Genomic DNA, 7049 nt, shown 5'->3' on the forward strand with positions numbered 1-7049 from the left:
TAACTAGCGAAATGGTCGGCAGAGTGCTGTCACCGCGAGTTTTCACTGGCACTTGCACATCTAAAACAACGTCGGAAAGTAACTCGTTAGCCTTTTGAGTCACATCAAGTATGAGTGTTAATTTCGACGGCACTAGCTCTGCAGGTTGTCATGCAATTCCTTTACCTCTCAGAAATGATTATGAAATAAAAGTGAAGAACGTGACGAGTTTGGCGTTAGGAAAACATTAGCCAGCATGGAGAGATTCTGTATGGGACCACCCAACCCAAACGAGTACTGTGTGACGTGCTACCCAGCAAGTATTCACCGAAGCAGACTGGCTAGCTCAGTCGGTCGAGCATGAGACTCTTAATCTCAGGGTCGTGGGTTCGAGTCCCACGCTGGCCGGAACCGAATCTTGTTCCGCTGCAGATGTAAATTACCGTTTTTCTGATTAACGTGATGTAATGGAAATAGCAACTTTAAACTTTGCCTACGTCTCTATCAGTCGCAAGGAAACTGTATTTGAAAGTGAAGGTGATTTTGTAGACATGTGTGAAAGACATGTTCTGAAATGCAAGTGTTGTTGTTTGGAGAGCACATCGGTTACGTGTCAGATGTGTAGCCAAGCAGTAGTGCATCGCCATAGCTGCAAATATTAGTCGGTAATATTAAGTGTTGTCAGCTGAAGTCTGATGTTCCAGACGACCGTAAGGACGAAGTACGCAAAAGTACCGGTAGGCCGCGCCTCTTTACCTCAGTGGTAGAGCACTGGTATAGTTAACCAAGGGTCGTGAGTTCCATCCTCAAAGGAAGAAGTCGAATTTTGGAAATCAGTTGCGCGTCGTGGCCGTATAGCAAACAGTATCTGTGATGACGAACAATTAGCGACATGCCTTTTATTAAGAATTACTCTCAGATGTGATTAAGGCGAATGGCGCAGATAAAGCCTTTGCCAAAGCGGTACATCATAAGGTGGGACGAGTCAGTCTGAATTACATTTTATAGATGTATTTCTCACATATGTCAGAGCCTCTCGTCGTCGTCGTCGTCGCCGCTTCTGCAGAAGTAGGATATGGCCATCGTAGCAAATGAGGCGAGGGACACCCTGCCTTCGATTCCGAATGCTCAAAGTGTGTGGTCTTGTTTCCCAGTCTATACTTGGTCGTCACGTAAGAGGTTGAATGTAACGAATGGGTGGGAAAGAGCAAGGGGCAGCGGCTGTGTAGAACGAAAACACAAATCATCAGGGGTGTGAGCGTTTCGAGATGAGTCATATACAAGTTGCACTTGGTCGTCAGTGACCGTGTGGCCTAATGGATCCGGGAGTTGGCCTTTGGCTGTGGAGCGGTGCGGTACGTCCCGGCCGCTCCGTGTCGCGTTTCCGGATGTGTTGTTGTTTACCGCGCCGGCGCGCTAGTGTTTCGTATTGCCGTCACGTTCCTGACACACGATGGCTCTTTCGTATCGGAAAGCCACGATCAAGCTGCAGTTCGACACTACGTACTCTAGACCCAAGGCCCACGAAGTAGAGCGTTTTTTACGCGATGTGGTACATGTTGATCCTAACGAGCTGATCGGTATCCACTTATCTATTGTCTCCAGCGTCGTATATCTTCAGTTCACTGACGACGAAGCATGTGACAAACTTCTCAGACGCTGGACGGCAGATTATCGGTTCTGCCACTCAGACGGGAACGTGGGTGTGGTGACGCTTGAACGTGCTGGATTGGGAATCCAAAATGTGCGCGTGTTTGAGCTCCCTTTTGAAGTTCCAGCGGATTTGGTCACCCTTGCTCTTCGACCCTATGGAACAGTTCTCGGCCACACGGCCGAAAAATGGAAGACCTTCCACACCTACCCTGTCCTTAACGGGGTGCGACAAGTCCGTATCGACCTGCATCGCCATATTCCTTCGTATCTCACGATCGCTGGTTACAGGGCAATAATTATTTACGACGGTCAGCCGAGAACCTGCTCCGGTTGTGGCCAAACGGGACACATGTGTACCGAATGCCTGCAACGCCGTCTTGTGCAGACACCCTCGACCGACAAGATTCGTCCGTCGACACCGACCTCTCTGCCGATTACGTATGTTGCGGCGGCGAGACGGGAGACGCCAGCTGTATATGACGACCCCACTGTATTGGTGCGAGCTTTGGAGTACCCTGCAGTAGCTTCCACGGAGCCCCAAGCGTCTTTCAGTGCTGATGCTACTGATGTCCTTTCGTCGGACCCCGGCGCACCGTCACAACGGCTCGCCGACGGTGAGATGGAAGTTGAAGCACAGGATGCAGCGTCCTCCCCTTGCCCTACGTCGGAAACAGAGGCGCGGCAGCGTAAGCAGAAATCACCCAAGCGTCATAAGAAGCTGCGCAAGACAACCGACGACGTAGAACACCCCGAGGCGACACCGCTGGATGACGAGGTGCCTCAACCGCTCCACCGCGCCAACACAGGCGACCCTACCGTCTCACACGGTTCGACGTCTTCTCCCACTACCGCTGGGTCTGGACCACATGGGGATACGGGAGATCACCGCAGCTCCGACACCGGGGATGCACCCTTGCCTCCGTCTGCCTCTCGAGATCCAGTGGTGTCAACGTCCCTGGGCGACTGGGCGCAGGAGATGGAGTTTCAGGATGCGTTTCAGGACCAAGACGATGCACCGATGCCGATGGCAGCGTCTACGCGGCCGGCGACAGACGCCTAGGGCGGCATGAGCACCTCTCGTCGCTGCCTAGCACTTCGCAAGACCGGCGCTCCACGTCACGACTACTGCCCTCCTGTCATACCATGGTCACCTCCCGAGACTTGATGGACCAGGCATACCGCCTCGCCACGATCCACGTCAATGGCATTACATCTGATGTCAAGACCCGTATGCTGAAGGATACGTTACGCGCTGCGGATCTGGACGTTGTTTTCCTTCAAGAAGTCCGATCAGGACTCTGTCTCGATGCCTACGGTTATGACGCCTACACTATGCCTGCAGATGAGGGCGGCGGAGGTACGGCGATTCTACTGCGGGAACGGATAATGGCCACTGATGTCTCCTATTTACCGTCGGCCCGGGGGGTCGCACTCACGATTGGTACAGTACGTCTGGTGAACTTATATGCTCCTTCAGGCACCGGCAAAAGGAGAGAACGGCGCACCTTTTTCGCCAAAGATATAGCCCAGCTCTTCCAGGGCAATACCGACCACTTGGTAGTAGGCGGCGATTTTAATTGTGTGCTCCGCCCATCCGACCAGGAGCCACACTATACCACCTGCCCGGCACTCCAGGCACTTGTACAGGACTTCGCCTTGTTGGACACCTGGATCGTCAAACACGGCGACCGTCGAGCACACACCTACTTTACTAGTCACTCCGCGAGCCGTTTGGATCGAGTCTACGTCACCCGCGGCCTACGATCGGTCGTTGTCGACGCTGAGATGTGGCCGGCAGCGTTCACGGATCACCTCGCATATGTGTGTACTCTCACCCTTCCCCACCAGCGCGTCCGCCGAAGTAGGGGTCCGTGGCGCCTCAATGTGGCCCTTCTTGATGAGATAAATTGCAGACGCGCAGTCGAGTCCACATGGAGCAATTGCCACCGGCGTTTACCCGCCTACCGTTCTGTACTTCAATGGTGGTTACGGTGTGCAAAACCCGCACTGTGCCGAACATTAGTCAGCTATGGACGCGACCGAGCGCGCTGGTATACTGCGACTACTGATTTTTACTATACTGTGCTCCGCGAACCGGCTGTACAACCGCCGTAGCCAGAGCGACAATCAGCAGTACAACGCGTCAAGGCACAATTGCTTCGTATCAATGCCGTACGTCTTGCGGGTGTGCGGGTGCGAGCGAGGACGACTGATGATGTTCGTGGTGAACGACCTTCCCTCCACCATATCATTCAAGAACGCCGAAGACGCAAGAGGCAGCTCGTTACCGAGGTTGAGACGGAGGATGGGCGACGCGTTGACGCACAAATGGATATCGTCCGAGCGTTCACACAGTCATATAAACTTCTTTACGAGAGGGAGTCCCACATGAATGTAGGGGTCAGGGAAGTCCTATCTGACCTACCAGTCTCTCGGAACCTACAAGATGATGCTACGCTCTTGTCGGCGGTGACTTTGGAAGAACTGCGAGAGGCTCTGTTGCGTGGCTCTCCCAACAAAACGCCTGGCCCTCACGGCCTCCCTCTTGAATTTTACAAGCGGTTCTTTGATCTCATGGGCCCAATGTGGGTCAGGATGTACAGTGAACTCCTGGACGCCGATTTTCAGGTACCATCTGACTTTACTGAGGGTCTCTTCATCCCTGTGCCCAAACCCGGCGGAGGCCGTCGCCCTCTTGATTTCCGCCCGTTGACAATGCTAAACACTGACTATAAGCTGTTGACACGCATGCTCCGTGAGAGGCTCAAACCTACGGTAATGGCGGCCATTCACACTGATCAAACCTGCCTCGGGGGCGACACTAATGTGTTTACGACTTTAAGCACCTATAGAGACGTGGTGGCGCTCATGCAAACTTGCCGCCTCCAAGGCGCTCTTGTTGCACTGGACTTCGACCATGCTTTCAACCGCGTTAACCATGGTTTCCTGCGTGCTGTTATGGAACACATCGGTGTCCCGCGTCTGACGACGTCTGTTGTGCTTCGATTGATCCATGGGGCTGTCACGAGGATTATGATCAACGGCTGTCGGTCCGCCCCCGTCCGTGTCAACAGGTCCGTCCGGCAGCGTTGTCCTCTTTCTGCCATGCTCTTCGCCGTTGCCCTCGAACCAGCTCTTCACAGACTACGGCGACGCTTAGAAGGACTTACCCTCCGTTCCGTAACCTTTCGATGTGGTGCATACGCCGACGATGTGATGTTCTTAGCACGGTCTGGTGACGAAATACACACGGCGTTTTCCTGGCTCCACCAGTATGGGGCGGTGGCAGGCAGTGTGCTCAACCTTCGGAAATCACGCTACATGGAGGTAGGACGAGGAATGCCTGCAGGTCTGGCCGTACCTCTGACAAAGGTCCCGATGCTCAAGTGTTTAGGGATATCACTCCATCGACAAATACAACGCACGGCGGCCTTTACGTATCGTATGATCTTACGGCGACTCCGTTTAGAGGCTCGTCTCAATAAATTCACATCATTGAACATTTTGCAACGCGCCTAATACGTCAATGTGTACATGGCTTCTCACCTTAACCATTACGCCCATGTACTGCCGATAACGGACACGATGGCTTCCAGGATACAGGCAGTGTTTGGACACGTGGTGAACGATGGTGCTGTTTTCAAGATCCGTTTTGTTACGCTTACTTTACCCTTCGACAAAGGCGGTGTTGGACTCACTCACGTCAAGCACAGAGCGCTGGCACTGTATCCCTGTTCCATGAGGCGACTCTGCCTTTCACCAACAGCCAGTCTCCCTGGCCTACTGATTGAAGAAGTGGCCCCACGTACGCTGTACCCACCGGTACCAGTATGACATTTATCGCCCTCGCTGTCACATATTAGAACGTTTTTCGTAGAGCATAGCTATGTGTTGCGGGTTATATCGGAGACACGGAATCCGACAGCGAAGACTTATTATAGTGCTCTCCAACACTGGACTCCGGATAACGACATTGAACGGCGCCACCCTACGGTCGACTGGCCATGGGTATGGCGAGCCATCCACGCGCCGTTCCTGTCTACTTTCGTGCGGTCGACGCGGTATGTGGTCATTAACGAGATACTTCCAACCAGACAACGGCTGCATGCCATTCACCTAATTGACGACCCTGTGTGCCCCCGTTGCACGACGTTAGACACGGACGAACATAGACTGAAATGTGGCCCCGCGCGTGAGTGCTGGAAACTGATCCGCCAGATCCTGGCTTTCCTGCTCCGCCGCCCCTACTTTTCGATTTTACCCCAAGAACTCTTTCATCCCGACGCTGTCTATTTCCCTATGACCCGGATGAATGCGGTTAATTGGGTATGAGGAATGACGATACACTACATATACCGCGATGGAGACAAAGACGTCCTCGATTTATGGTACTATATGATCGACGAGTTTCTGGTCTTAACGAACAGACAGGATTACCGGAAACTTTTTGGGAACTATTTGGGTTCGTCATTCATGGACCCACCACCCAGCTGGGGTGTGCCGGGTGTGAGAAGACATTAACTTGTAGATGTGATCTTTCCACGATTCCCCTATGGTAACAGAAACAGTCTCTGACTGTGTGCAGCGGCCCCGGGCGCTCCAACGATTGGTGGCTGGTGATGTCCAATGTAATGACGACCGCCCGTTCCTGGCCGCCCGCCTAGCAATGTGACCGCGGCGAGCAAGATGGCCCTTTTTAGTTCACTTTATTGGCAACTTTTTGCGCATGGCTGCCTTGTTTTTTTTATGCATTCTCAAAAAAAAAAGGCGCGCAGTCCGGAGCCGTGCGACTGTAGAAAAAAAAAAGTAGCTGAGTGGTCAGAGTGACGAATTGCCCTCCTACGGACCCGGGTTCGATTCCCGGCTAGGTCTGAGATTTTCTACAAAAAAAAAAAAAATAAAAAAAATGGATAAGGCGTCGGACTTCGGATCTGAAGATTACAGGTTCGAATGTTGTCACGCTCATGTTTTATCAGTTCTGAAAAAGAAACATATCGTTATAATGTAGCAATTGAGCAGTACGAAACCGTCTGAATGTTGCTGTTGACCATTTTCTGCTTGGAGATGCTCTTGAGATTGAAACACACACTACAAGACCGGTGTTAACTAGCGAAATGGTCGGCAGAGTGCCGTCACCGCGAGTTTTCACTGGCACTTGCACATCTAAAACAACGTCGGAAAGTAACTCGTTCGCCTCTTGAGTCACATCAAGTATAAGTGTTAATTTTGACGCCACTAGCACTGCACGTTTTCATGCAATTCCTTTACCTCTCAGAAATGATTATGAAATAAAAGTGAAGGGCGTGACGAGTGTGGCGTTAGGAAAACATTAGGCAGCATGGAGAGATTCTGTATGGGACCACCCAACCCAAACGAGTACTGTGTGACGTGCTACCCAGCAAGTATTCCCCGAAGCA

The 7049-nt window shown here is 52.3% G+C and overlaps 1 non-coding gene across 1 annotated transcript; it reads left to right on the plus strand.

The window, feature by feature from the left end:
* The first annotated feature begins 314 nt into the window (after positions 1-314).
* On the plus strand, positions 315-387 carry Trnak-cuu (transfer RNA lysine (anticodon CUU)). The gene has a single exon. It is a non-coding gene; the product is annotated as a tRNA-Lys (tRNA).
* The last annotated feature ends 6662 nt before the right edge of the window (positions 388-7049 follow it).

Source organism: Schistocerca gregaria, chromosome 8 (genome assembly GCF_023897955.1).
Source record: "Schistocerca gregaria isolate iqSchGreg1 chromosome 8, iqSchGreg1.2, whole genome shotgun sequence".
NCBI classification, from domain to species: domain Eukaryota; kingdom Metazoa; phylum Arthropoda; class Insecta; order Orthoptera; family Acrididae; genus Schistocerca; species Schistocerca gregaria.